This window comes from Cryptomeria japonica, unplaced genomic scaffold, assembly GCF_030272615.1.
Source record: "Cryptomeria japonica unplaced genomic scaffold, Sugi_1.0 HiC_scaffold_154, whole genome shotgun sequence".
Lineage (NCBI taxonomy): Eukaryota > Viridiplantae > Streptophyta > Pinopsida > Cupressales > Cupressaceae > Cryptomeria > Cryptomeria japonica.
The window spans coordinates 32,501-47,047 of record NW_026728976.1 but is presented as its reverse complement, the minus strand read 5'-3'; the positions used below and the strand labels follow the sequence as shown (position 1 = coordinate 47,047).

General features: G+C 59.8%; 1 non-coding gene across 1 annotated transcript; it reads right to left on the bottom strand.

Annotated features, from left to right (window-relative positions):
- Positions 1-2,667: 2,667 nt before the first annotated feature.
- Positions 2,668-2,786, bottom strand: LOC131866778 (5S ribosomal RNA). Its single transcript, XR_009365378.1, has one exon. It is a non-coding gene; the product is annotated as a 5S ribosomal RNA (ribosomal RNA).
- Between the last annotated feature and the right edge of the window lie 11,761 nt (positions 2,787-14,547).

Genomic DNA, 14,547 nt, shown 5'->3' with positions numbered 1-14,547 from the left:
GCTGCCCACCTTGGTGTGCTCTGAGGTGCGCACCCGGGAGCGCTACGAAGTGTGCTCCAAGGTGCGGCGTGCACGTTGTCGGAGCCCGGTTTGCCCCGGGTGCGCACCTCGCCTGCACCTTGGCCGGGGTGGGCACCTTGGCTGGGTTTGCCCAGGGTGCGCTCCGAAGCGGGGTTACTGGAGCGCCCCCTCTTTTTTTGTCAGAGCGTTTGGTGGGGTTTCTCGCATTGGCTCTTCCCAGGCCCGGTTGTTGGGTGCGCTCCCACCCTGGCGCGCGCGAAGTTGGAAGTTGGGTTAATTGCCCGGGCGCGCACCTTCGCCAGGGTGGGCACCTTGGTGCGCACACCTTGGCTGGGCTGCGCACCAGGGCGGGCTCAAGATGGCACCAGCATTCCCTTTTTCTCACTATCTTTCAAAACGGAAATTTTAAAATCTCGTTTTTTTTTTGCCTTTTATGGAAATTAGTGAAGGCATCGCATCAAAGGTGCGCACCTCGCTGCCCACCTTGGTGTGCTCCGAGGTGCCCACCACGGTGCGCAACGCCGGTGCGAACCCGGGAGCGCCCCGATGTGTGCTCCAAGGTGCGGCGTGCACGAAGTCGGACCCCGGTTTGCCCCGGGTGCGCACCTCGCGTGCACCTTGGTGCGCACACCTTGGCTGGGTTGCGCGGCCTGGTGGGCACCATGGTGCGCACCAAGGAGCGCTCCGAAGTGTGCTCCAAGGTGCGGCGTGCACGAAGTCGGAGCCCGGTTTGCCCCGGGTACGCACCTCGCGTGCACCTTCGCCGGGGTGGGCACCTCGGCTGGGTTGCGCGCCCTGGTGCGCACCAAGGAGCGCTCCGAAGTGTGCTCCAAGGTGCGGCGTGCACGAAGTCGGAGCCCGGTTTGCCCCGGGTGCGCACCTTCGCCGCGGTGCGCACCATGGCGTGCACGAAGTCGGAGCCCGGTTTGCCCCGGGTGCGCACCTCGCGTGCACCTTCGGCGGGGTTGCGCGCCCTGGTGGGCACCATGGTGCGCACCAAGGAGCGCTCCGAAGTGTGCTCCAAGGTGCGGCGTGCACGAAGTCGGAGCCCGGTTTGCCCCGGGTGCGCACCTCGCGTGCACCTTCGGCGGGGTTGCGCGCCCTGGTGGGCACCATGGTGCGCACCAAGGAGCGCTCCGAAGTGTGCTCCAAGGTGCGGCGTGCACGAAGTCGGAGCCCGGTTTGCCCCGGGTGCGCACCTCGCGTGCACCTTCGCCGCGGTGGGCACCATGGCGTGCACGAAGTCGGAGCCCGGTTTGCCCCGGGTGCGCACCTCGCGTGCACCTTCGCCGGGGTGGGCACCTCGGCTGGGTTGCGCGCCCTGGTGCGCACCAAGGAGCGCTCCGAAGTGTGCTCCAAGGTGCGGCGTGCACGAAGTCGGAGCCCGGTTTGCCCCGGGTGCGCACCTCGCGTGCACCTTCGCCAGGGTGGGCACCTCGGTGCGCACACCTTCTCAATGTTTTCTTGCCTTTTCTGGAAATTGGTGAAGGCAGCGCATCAAAGGTGCGCACCTCGGTGTGCTCCGAGGTGCGAACCCGAGAGCGCTCCGAGGTGCCCACGAAGTCGAAAGTCGGGTTAATTGCATTGTTTTCCCCGGGTGCGCTCCGAGGTGCGCAACATCGGCGCGCACCAAGGAGGGCTCCGAAGTGTGCTCCAAGGTGCGCACGATGGCGTGCACCTCTGGTGCGCACGATTCGGAGCTCGGTTTGACCGGGGTGCGCACACCTTGGCTGGGTTGCGCACCTTTTGTGCGCTCCAAGGTGCGCACGAAGTCGGAGCTCGGTTTGCCCCGGGTGCGCACCTTCGCCAGGGTGCGCACCTTGATGCGCACGCCTTGGCTGGGCTGCGCACCTTGGTGGGCGCCATGGTGCGCACCTTTCGTGCGCTCCAAGGTGCGCACGAAGTCGGAGCTCGGTTTGCCCCGGGTGCGCACCTTGGTGGGCGCCATGGTGCACTCCGAGGTGCCCAAGATTGGTGCGCACCAAGGAGCGCTCCGAAGTGCGCTCCAAGGTGCGCGCGAAGTCGAAAGTTGGGTTAATTGTCCGGTTTGCCTCGGGTGCGCACCTTGCGTGCACCTTCGCCAGGGTGGGCTGGGCTGCGCACACCTTGGCACCCGCGTTTCCTTCATTTTAAATTTTTTTTTTTTACAATCTCTCAAGTGGGAAATTCTATAATCTCAACTTTTTTTGCCTTTTCAGGAAACTTTTGAATGGAGCGCATCATTGGTGCGCTCCGAAGTGTGCTCCAAAGCTCTCTCCAGCTGCGTGCACCTGCCCCGGCCGCGCACCCGGCCCCGCCCAGCTTCGCTCACCTGTCCCGGGCGTCTGGTGCGGAACCTTAGAGTAAGAAACATCACCGTGCACCTTGGCCAACGTGCGCGACTCGACCGAGCGCGCACTGGCCGAGGTGCACACCGATTTCACCTGGGTGCGCGCGCAGCACCTCGGGCGCACCGGGGTGCGCGCACAACGCCCGGGTTGCACCGTGGCCTGTGTGCTCGGGGCGCCTCGGGTGCGCGCTCGGTGTCGCCCCCGCGCGCGCGGTAGTGCGGGCAGCGCACCCCGGCCCGGCCCGGCCCCGACGAGAACGCAAACGGGCAAAAGGTTTATTCAAATAGCATTGCGACGCCCGGCGAAAAACTAAAAAAGGGTGCAACACCGGGACTTCCCGGGAGGTCACCCATCCCAGTACTACTCCGGCCCAAGCGCGCTTAACTGCGGAGTTCTGATGGGATCCGGTGCACTAACGCTGGTATGATCGCACCCGTTATGAGCTTGTCGCAGTGTGTACTTAGCAAACCGCGACCCACGTGCGAATCCACCCCGGCCACCCACCCCCGTCGAGGTGCACACCCTCCCTCGCGAAGTGCGCCCCGTTCGCCAAGTGTGAGCCCTGCCCGGGTGCGCGCACCTTGCTAGGGCGTCGGGTGTGCACCCGGCCCGGCCTACGTGCGTGCACCTGGAGGGGGCGTCGTGTGCGTGCAGTGTCCCGTCTGCAACGCGGTGCCCACACACCACCTCGGGCGCAACGACCTGCGCTCACATGTGGGCCGAGTGCACCTTGGTGCATGTTCGGGGCGCCTCGGGTGCACGCTCGATCTTGCCCCGGTGCACCAAGGCGCTCGGTTTGCCCCGGGTGCGCACTTGGTGCAAGGTGGGCACCCAAAATAGGGATCAAGCACCAAAACACAAGTTTCGGGATGCAAAATGGGACCCAAGGACCACAAATGCGTTCCAAGACCCATGATGGGTCCACGAGAACAAAAATGTGTTCCGAGACTTAATAAACAAATATTGGGTTTTAGGAGAAGAAACATGCTCTGATGCCCAAAACGAGAATCGACCCCGAAAAGGCCACAGGCCAAAAGTGGGATGCGAGACAAAAAAAAATGGGACCCGAGGACCAAAATTGGGTTCCCAGGTCGAAGACAGGGCAACCGGACAAGAAACGACCTCTAAGGCTCGAAATGAGTCCCGACGACTAAAACTTGACAAGAAGCACCCATCAGGCACCCAACTCGACACCCATGGGATGCCGACCCACCCGGGCTTCCACCTAGCACACCTTGGCACCCACCCACCCTCGCACCCAACCTCGCACCCAACTTAGCACCTTTGAACCCACATTGGCACTCACCCTGACCCTGGCACCTTGGAACCCACATTGGCACTCACCTTGACCCTGGCACCCACCTTTGCACTCACCTTGGGACCCACCCTGGCTCCCACCTCGGCACCCACCCAGACACCCACCTTGGTTCCTTGGCACCCACCTTGGATCCTTGGCACCCACCCCGACACCCACCTTGGCACGCAACTTGGCTACTTGCCACCCACCTTGGCTCCTTGACGCCCACCCCGACAACCACCCCGTGACCTACCCTGGCTAGGGTTGGTGCACACCCACCCTGGTGCCCACCTTGGCACCCACCCTATGACCCACCTTGGCACGCACCTTAGTACCCACCCCGTTACCCACCCTAGGACCCACCCCGTGACCCACCTTGGCCAGGGTGGGTGCACCCACCCTGGTGCCCACCTTGGCACCCACCCATCCTAGCACCCAGCCTGTGACCGGGCTTGGAACCCAACCTTGCACCCGCACCCGTCTTGGCCAGTGTGGGTGCGCACCCATCCTGGCACCCACGTTGTGACACACCCTTTAACCCACGCACCCTAGCACCCACGTTGGCACCCACCTTGGAACCCAACCTAGCAACTTGGCACCCACCCCGTGACCCACCTTGGCATCCACCATAGCAGTCGCCGACTTGGCACCCACCTCGGCACCCACCTTGACACTTGTGGACCCACCTTGCCACTCACCCTAGCATCGACCCATCCTAGCACCCACCCTGGCACCTTTGCACCCTAGCACTCACCCATCCTAGCACCTAACCTGTGACCCACCTTGACACTCACCCTCGCACCCACCTTGGAACCCAACCTAGCACCCACCCACCCTGACACCAACCCTAGCACCTACCCACCCTTGCACCCACCCTGTGACCCATCTTGGCACCCACCCATCCTACCACTCAACCTATCACCCACCTTCTCACCCACCTTGGCATCCACCTTAGCACCCACCCACACTGGCACCTTGGCACCCACCTCGGGCAAGGTGGGTGCACACCCACCCTGGCACCCAATTTAGAACCCACCGAGCATGTTACCCACCTTGGCACCCACATTGCAGCCCACCCTAGTACCCACCCTATGACCCACATTGGCATCCACACCCTAGCACCCAGGCACCTCGACACCCGCCTTGACACCCACCCTAGCACTGAACCTGTGACCCACCTTGGAACTCACCCTAGAACCCACCCACCCTGTGAACCACCTTGGCATCCACCTTAGCACCCACCCACCTTGGCACCCACTCTAGCACTCACCCATCCTAACACCCAACTTGTTACCCACCTTGGCACCCGCCCTCGCGTCCACCTTGAAACCCACCCTAGCACCCACCCACGCAGGAGCCCACCTTGGCACCCAACCTAACACCCACGCATCCTGGCACCCAACTTGTGACCCACCTTGGAACCCACCCTAGTACCCACCTTTGAACCCACTATATCACCAACCCACCTTGGCACCCACCCTATGACCCTCTTTGGAATCCACCCTAGCACGCACCCACCCTGGCACCCACCATGGAGCGCACCCTAGCACCCACCCACCTCGGCACGCACCTCAACACCCACCTTGGTGTGCGCACTGCGCCAACCTCTCAAAGACCCTATGTGGTGCGCTCCAAAGTGTACACCTTTGGTGCGCTCCAAGGTGCGCACCTTTGGTGCACACCGAGGTGCACACCAAAGTGTGCACCGAGGTGAGCACCAAAGTGCACTCCAGGGTGCACACCAAGGCGTGCACCTTTGGTGCGGTCAATGCAAACGAATTCGGAAGTTGGGGTCGATGTCCTAATCGCTGCTGCAGACTACACGTATGAGAATCGGACAAATAGCTTTATATAGGGGAGGTGTTGCGTTTGATGGGTCGACTCCCCTGGTTGTGTGCACTGCACCAACTTCAAAGACCCTGTCTTGTTTAAGAAGTCAAAAGTTGGGGTGGATGTCCTAATCATTGCTGCAGTCTACGCATGTATGAGAATCAGACAAATAGCTTATATAGGGGAGGTGTTGCATTCGGTGGGTTGACTCCCCTGGTTGTGCGCACTGCGCCAACCTCAAAGACCCCGCATAGCAGAAGAAGTCGGAAGTCGGATTTTGGTGAGCACCAAGGCGTGCACCTTTGGTGCGGTCAACGCAGACGAATTCAGAAGTTGGGGTGGATGTCCTAATCGTTGTTGCAGGCTACACATGTATGAGAATCAGACAAATAGCTTATATAGGGGAGGTGTTGGGTTTGATGGGTCAACTCCCTTGGTTGTGCGCATTACGCCAACCTCAAAGACCTTGTTTTCGTTAAGAAGTCAAAAGTTGGGGTCAATGTCCTAATGGCTCCTGCAGGCTACACATGTATGAGAATCGGACAAATAGCTTATATAGGGGAGGTGTTGGGTTTGATGGGTCGACTCCCCTGGTTGTGCGCATTACGTCAACCTCAAAGACCTTGTTTTCGTTAAGAAGTCAAAAGTTGGGGTCGATGTCCTAATTGCTCCTGTAGACTACACATGTATGAGAATCAGACAAATAGCTTATATAGGGGAGGTGTTGGGTTTGATGGGTTGACTCCCCTAGTTGTTCGCATTACACCAACCTCAAAGACCTTGTTTTCGTTTAGAAGCCGAAAGTTGGGGTCGATGTCCTAATTGCTCCTGCAGGCTACGCATGTATGAGAATCAGACAAATAGCTTATATAGGGGAGGTGTTGGGTTTGATGGGTCGACTCCCCTGGTTGTGCGCATTGCGCCAACCTCAAAGACCCTGCATTGCGGATGAAGTCGAAAGTCAGAGTTTGGTGTGCTACAAGGTGTGGTCGAAGGTGCTCACCTAGGTGTGCACCTTTGGAGCACAGGAAAAGTGCCCTCCAAAAGTGCGCACCTTTGGAGTGCACAAAAGTGCCCTCCAAAAGTGCGCACCTTTGGAGCGCAGAAAAGTGCCCTCCAAAAAGTGCCCTCCAAAAGTGCGCACCTTTGGAGCGCAGAAAAGTGCCCTCCAAAAAGTGCCCTCCAAAAGTGCGCACCTTTGGAGCGCAGAAAAGTGCCCTCCAAAAAGTGCCCTCCAAAAGTGCGCACCTTTGGAGCGCAGAAAAGTGCCCTCCAAAAGTGCGCACCTTTGGAGCGCAGAAAAGTGCCCTCCAAAAAGTGCCCTCCAAAAGTGCGCACCTTTGGAGCGCAGAAAAGTGCCCTCCAAAAAGTGCCCTCCAAAAGTGCGCACCTTTGGAGCGCAGAAAAGTGCCCTCCAAAAAGTGCCCTCCAAAAGTGCGCACCTTTGGAGCGCAGAAAAGTGCCCTCCAAAAAGTGCCCTCCAAAAGTGCGCACCTTTGGAGCGCAGAAAAGTGCCCTCCAAAAAGTGCCCTCCAAAAGTGCGCACCTTTGGAGCGCAGAAAAGTGCCCTCCAAAAGTGCGCACCTTTGGAGCGCACAAAAGTGCCCTCCAAAAGTGCGCACTTTTGGTGCGCACCAAGGCGCTGGTTCGGTCGTTGCAGGCGAGTTCGGAAGTTGGGGTCGATGTCCTGAGCGGAGGTGCAAACTACACAGGTGTCGGAATCGGACAAATAGCTTATATAGGGGAGGTGTATGCTTCGATGGGTCGACTCCCCAGGTTGAGCGCACCGCGCCAACCTCAAAGACCCTACGGTATGGATGAAGTCGGAAGTTGGGTCCGATGACCAATTCGATTAGTAGGTATGCTCATGAGGTCGGAATTTGGGTCCGATGACCTGCCATGTGCAGGAAGGCGAATGTTGACACTGTGCGTTGCAAGGTGCACACCAAGGCGCTGGTGCGGTCTTTTTAGTCGAGTTCGGAAGTTGGGGTCGATGTCCTGATCGGAGGTGCAAGCTACACAGGTGTGGGAATCGGACAAATAGCTTATATAGGGGAGGTGTATGCTTCGTTGGGTCGACTCCCCGGGTTGAGCGCACCGCGCCAACCTCAAAGACCCTACGGTATGGATGAAGTCGGAAGTTGGGTCCGATGACCGATTCGATATGTAGGCATACTCGCGAGGTCGGAATTTGGGTCCGATGACCTGCCACGTGCAGGAAGGCGAATGTTGGCACTGTGCGTTGCAAGGTGCGCACCAAGGCGCTGGTTCGGTCGTTGGAGGCGAGTTCGGAAGTTGGGGTCGATGTCTTGATCGGAGGTGCAAACTACACAGGTGTGGGAATCGGACAAATAGCTTATATAGGGGAGGTGTATGCTTCGTTGGGTCGACTCCCCGGGTTGAGCGCACCGCGCCAACCTCAAAGACCCTACGGTATGGATGAAGTCGGAAGTTGGGTCCGATGACCGATTCGATATGTAGGCATACTCGCGAGGTCGGAATTTGGGTCCGATGACCTGCCATGTGCAGGAAGGCGAATGTTGGGACTGTGCGTCGCAAGGTGCGCACCAAGGCGCTGGTGCCGTCGTTGCAGTCGAGTTCGGAAGTTGGGGTCGATGTCCTGGTCAGAGGTGCAAACTACACAGGTGTGGGAATCGGACAAATAGCTTATATAGGGGAGGTGTATGCTTCGATGGGTCGACTCCCTGGGTTGAGCGCACCGCGCCAACCTCAAAGACCCTACAGTATGGATGAAGTCGGAAGTTGGGTCCGATGACCGATTCGATACGTAGGCATATTGGCGAGGTCTGAATTTGTGTCCGATGACCTGCCATGCGCAGGAAGGCGGAATTTGGGTCCGATGACCGAGTTGATGGCGTGCCATGCGCAGAAAGGCGGAATTTGGGTCCGATGACCGAGTTGATGTTGATGGCCCGCCATGCACAGGAAGGCGGAATTTGGGTCCGATGACCGATTTGAAGGCGTGCCATACGCAAAAAGGCGGAGTTTGGGTCCGATGACCGAGTTGATATTGATGGCCCGCCATGCGCAGGAAGGCGGAATTTGGGTCCGATGACCTGACATACGCATGGAGTCCGACTCGGGGGCCGATGTTCGATTCGATGACTTGCATTGTGGGTAAAGTCGGAAGTTGTGGTCTTTGACCCGATTCGATGACCAGACTTCGGCTGCTTGAGAATCGGACAAATAACTTATATAGGGGAGGTAGTGTTCTCGAGCATCCTCCCCCCGTGCCCGTTTATGTCGATTGATGCTGGTGCTCGACTGGTTGGAGCGCTCGGATGCAAAAATCTTGCACCAGGATTTATCGATTGTGATGGACACGGCAAGTCTCCTGATTGCTATGCAGGAGCTCATCGTGAATCTCTATGCGGCCTTGGTATGGACTCGACCTGCGGAATGGTTCGGCAATGGTAGTCGCTCCAACACGTCCTTGCAATGGCCACAGAGGTGATTCGACTAGAGCTCCAGTCTAGCTTTTGGGTTGCTTGGCGGACTGGTATAGCCGCGATCGAGTTCCGGCCATGAACGTTTTAGATAGCTCTTGGGCTTTCTGGGACGGAAGTCGGAAGTTTGGGCTGTTGTCCGATTTGATGACCATTCTTCGGATGTGTGAGAATCGGACAAATAACTTATATAGGGGACTGTGTTGTCTCACGCAGCCCCCTCCGTGCCCCTCTATCTCGACCGATGTTGGTGCTTGAAAGGGTTGGGATCGCTCGGATTTATAAACGTGCACCACCATTTGTCGAGTGTGAGGGACGCGGCAGGTCTCCTAAATGCTATGCGGGCGCTCTCTGAGAATCTCTATCCGGCCTCGACACAGACTAGTCTTGCTGAATGGTTTGGCACTGGTAGTCGATCCAACACGTCGTTGTTGTGGCCGCCTAGGCGATTCGATTCGAGCCCCCGTCTAGCTTTTGGGTTGCTTGGCGGATTTTGCCCTATCCGCAAGTGAGCTCGGTCCCTAAACGTTCGAGAAACCCGATTGCTATGCGCCGACTCTCTTTCTTGCGAGCCTCCATCTAGCTTTTGGGTCTCTACGGAACGGAAGTCGGAATCTGGGACCGTTGTTTGATTCGACGAGGCAGACTACGGTTGTGCGAGAATCGGACAAATAACTTATATAGGGGAGGTGTTGACTGGAGCATTCTCCCCCGTGCCCCTCTAACTCGACCAATGCTGGCGCTCGAACGGTGGTAGCGCTCGGATTTTCATTGAGCGCCAGCATTGGTCGATTTAGAGGGGCATGCGAGATTCCCGAATGCTATGCGAGGGCTCTAACGGAAATGTCTATTGGTTTCGGTATGGATGCAATTGCGAGTGGTTCGGCAAAGGTAGTCGTTCCGATGCGTCCATGTCGTGGCCAAATCGATAATTCGATTTGAGCCCTCGTATAGCATTTGGGTCTCTCGATGTGATTCCGCATTCCAGTCCCTTTGGGCACTGCTTGAGCCGCATCCCAGGGGGTTCCCTTCCCAATAATCTGCCTCGCAACCCGATTGCTATGCGGTGAGGCTCCTCGGCCGCCTCGGAACTATCTGTGTATCAGACGCATCGCGGGATAAGGGGTTGGCAACGGTAGTCGCCCCAAGCGCGTCCGATGCTTGGACCATTCCGAGGCGGCCCTGAAGCCTCTTCCGTCTAGCCGTTGGGTCCTTCTCGCCGCATCCCTCGCCTCGCACCCCGATTGCTATGCGGTGAGGCTCCTCGGCCGCCTCGGAACTATCTGTGTATCGGACGCGTCGCGGGATAAGGGGTTGTCACTGGTAGTCGCCCCAAGCGCGTCCGATGCTTGGACCATTCCGAGGCGGCCCTGAAGCCTCTTCCGTCTAGCCGTTGGGTCCTTCTCGCCGCATCCCTCGCCTCGCACCCCGATTGCTATGCGGTGAGGCTCCTCGGCCGCCTCGGAACTATCTGTGTATCGGACGCGTCGCGGGATAAGGGGTTGTCATTGGTAGTCGCCCCAAGCGCGTCCGATGCTTGGACCATTCCGAGGCGGCCCTGAAGCCTCTTCCGTCTAGCCGTTGGGTCCTTCTCGCCGCATCCCTCGCCTCGCACCCCGATTGCTATGCGGTGAGGCTCCTCGGCCGCCTCGGAACTATCTGTGTATCGGACGCGTCGCGGGATAAGGGGTTGTCACTGGTAGTCGCCCCAAGCGCGTCCGATGCTTGGACCATTCCGAGGCGGCCCTGAAGCCTCTTCCGTCTAGCCGTTGGGTCCTTCTCGCCGCATCCCTCGCCTCGCACCCCGATTGCTATGCGGTGAGGCTCCTCGGCCGCCTCGGAACTATCTGTGTATCGGACGCGTCGCGGGATAAGGGGTTGTCACTGGTAGTCGCCCCAAGCGCGTTCGATGCTTGGACCATTCCGAGGCGGCCCTGAAGCCTCTTCCGTCTAGCCGTTGGGTCCTTCTCGCCGCATCCCTCGCCTCGCACCCCGATTGCTATGCGGTGAGGCTCCTCGGCCGCCTTGGAACTATCTGTGTATCGGACGCGTCGCGGGATAAGGGGTTGTCACTGGTAGTCGCCCCAAGCGCGTCCGATGCTTCGACCATTCCGAGGCGGACCCGAAGCCTCTTCCGTCTAGCCGTTGGGTCCTTCTCGCCGCATCCTTCGCCTCGCACCCCGATTGCTATGCGGTGAGGCTCCTCGGCCGCCTCGGAACTATCTGTGTATCGGACGCGTCGCGGGATAAGGGGTTGTCACTGGTAGTCGCCCCAAGCGCGTCCGATGCTTGGACCATTCCGAGGCGGACCCGAAGCCTCTTCCGTCTAGCCGTTGGGTCCTTCTCGCCGCATCCCTCGCCTCGCACCCCGATTGCTATGCGGTGAGGCTCCTCGGCCGCCTTGGAACTATCTGTGTATCGGACGCGTCGCGGGATAAGGGGTTGTCACTGGTAGTCGCCCCAAGCGCGTCCGATGCTTGGACCATTCCGAGGCGGACCCGAAGCCTCTTCCGTCTAGCCGTTGGGTCCTTCTCGCCGCATCCCTCGCCTCGCACCCCGATTGCTATGCGGTGAGGCTCCTCGGCCGCCTTGGAACTATCTGTGTATCGGACGCGTCGCGGGATAAGGGGTTGTCACTGGTAGTCGCCCCAAGCGCGTCCGATGCTTGGACCATTCCGAGGCGGACCCGAAGCCTCTTCCGTCTAGCCGTTGGGTCCTTCTCGCCGCATCCCTCGCCTCGCACCCCGATTGCTATGCGGTGAGGCTCCTCGGCCGCCTTGGAACTATCTGTGTATCGGACGCGTCGCGGGATAAGGGGTTGTCACTGGTAGTCGCCCCAAGCGCGTCCGATGCTTGGACCATTCCGAGGCGGCCCCGAAGCCTCTTCCGTGTAGCCGTTGGGTCCTTCTCGCCGCATCCCTCGCCTCGCACCCCGATTGCTATGCGGTGAGGCTCCTCGGCCGCCTTGGAACTATCTGTGTATCGGACGCGTCGCGGGATAAGGGGTTGTCACTGGTAGTCGCCCCAAGCGCGTCCGATGCTTGGACCATTCCGAGGCGGCCCCGAAGCCTCTTCCGTGTAGCCGTTGGGTCCTTCTCGCCGCATCCCTCGCCTCGCACCCCGATTGCTATGCGGTGAGGCTCCTCGGCCGCCTTGGAACTATCTGTGTATCGGACGCGTCGCGGGATAAGGGGTTGTCACTGGTAGTCGCCCCAAGCGCGTCCGATGCTTGGACCATTCCGAGGCGGACCTGAAGCCTCTTCCCTCTAGCCGTTGGGGCTTTCTCGCCGCATCCCTCGCCTCGCACCCTGATTGCTATGCTGTGAGGCTCCTCGGCCGCCTTGGAACTATCTGTGTATCGGACGCATCGCGGGATAAGGGGTTGGCAGTGGTAGTCGCCCCAAGCGCATCCGATGCTTGGACCATTCCGAGGCGGCCCTGCAGCCTCTTCCGTCTAGCCGTTGGGGCCATCTCGCCGCATCCCCCACCTCGCACCACGATTGCTATGCGGTGAGGCTCCTTGGCCGCCTCGGAACTATCTGTGTATCGGACGCATCGCGGGATAAGGGGTTGTCACTGGTAGTCGCCCCAAGCGCGTCCGATGCTTGGACTATTCCGAGGCGGCCCTGCAGCCTCTTCCGTCTAGCCGTTGGGGCCATCTCGCTGCATCCCCCACCTCCTCGGCCGCCTCGGAACTATCTGTGTATCGGACGCATCGCGGGATAAGGGGTTGGCAGTGGTAGTCGCCCCAAGCGCGTCCGATGCTTGGACTATTCCGAGGCAGCCCTGCAGCCTCTTCCGTCTAGCCTTTGGGGCCATCTCGCCGCATCCCTCGCCTCGCACCCCGATTGCTATGCGGTGAGGCTCCTCGGCCGCCTGGGAACTATCTTCGTATCGGACGCATCGCGGGATAAGGGGTTGTCACTGGTAGTCGCCCCAAGCGCGTCCGATGCTTGGACTATTCCGAGGCGGCCCTGTGGCCTCTTCCGTCTAGCCGTTGGGGCCATCTCGCCGCATCCCCCACCTCGCACCCCGATTGCTATGCGGTGAGGCTCTTCGGCCGCCTTGGAACTATCTTCGTATCGGACGCATTGCGGGATAAGGGGTTGTCACTGGTAGTGGCCCCAAGCGCGTCCGATGCTTGGACTATTCCGAGGCGGCCCTGCAGCCTCTTCCGTCTAGCCGTTGGGGCCATCTCGCCGCATCCCCCACCTCGCACCCCGATTGCTATGCGGTGAGGCTCCTCGGCCGCCTTGGAACTATCTTCGTATCGGACGCATCGCGGGATAAGGGGTTGTCACTGGTAGTCGCCCCAAGCGCGTCCGATGCTTGGACTATTCCGACGCGGCCCTGTGGCCTCTTCCGTCTAGCCGTTGGGGCCATCTCGCCGCATCCCCCACCTCGCACCCCGATTGCTATGCGGTGAGGCTCCTCGGCCGCCTTGGAACCATCTTCGTATCGGACGCATCGCGGGATAGGGGGCTGTCACTGGTAGTCGCCCCAAGCGTGTCCGATGCTTGGACCATTCCTAGGCGGCCCTGAAGCCTCTTCCGTCTAGCCGTTGGGGCCTTCCCGCCCCATCCCTCGCCTCGCACCCCCGATTGCTATGCGGTGAGGCTCCTCGGCCGCCTTGGAACCATCTGTGTATCGGACGCATCGCGGGATAAGGGGTTGGCACTGGCAGTCGCCCCAAGCGCGTCCGATGCTTGGACCATTCCGAGGTGGCCCTGAAGCCTCTTCCGTCTAGCCGTTGGGGCCTTCCCGCCCCATCCCTCGCCTCGCACCCCGATTGATATGCGGTGAGGCTCCTCGGCCGCCTTGGAACTATCTGTGTATCGGACGCATCGCGGGATAAGGGGTTGGCACTGGTAGTCGTCCCAATCGCATCCGATGCTTGGACCATTCCGAGGCGGCCCTGCAGCCTCTTCCGTTTAGCCGTCGGGGCCTTCCCGCCGCATCCCTCGCCTCGCATCCCGATTCCTATGCGGTGAGTCTTCTCGGCCGCCGCGGAACTATACCTGTTATTGCTACTGCATCCTTCGGCTGGTAACCTCCTCTGCCGCCTTGGAACGTTCTCTTTGTCGGACGCGTCGCGGGATAAGGGGTTGGCACTGGTAGTCGCCCCAAGCGCGCCCGATGCATAGACCGCTCCGAGTCGACCTTGCTTTCAGCCTCTCACATGCATAGACCTCTCTGAGTCGACCCTGCAGCCTCTCACGTTTAGCCTTTGGAATCTCGCCTCACAACATGATTGCTATCCTTGATGCATCCCTTGCCTCGAGCCCTGATTGCTTTCTTGGCTGCATCCCTCCTCTCCTCACAGCCCGGTTGTCATCACTGCTTCATCCGTCGCTTCATGCATTCTGGCTGCTGGGCCCTTCCCACCGCACACCTCGATTGCTATCTCTTCTGCATCACACACCCCGATTGCTATCTCTGCTACATCCCTCGGCTCTCACTTCTGCATCCTTCGCCTCACACCTCGATTGCTATCAATGCTGCATCCGTAACCTCACACCCCGATTGCTATGCGGGGAGGCTCCTTGGCCGCCTTGGAAATTTCTGTGTGTCGGACGCACCGCGGGATAAGGGGTTGGCACTG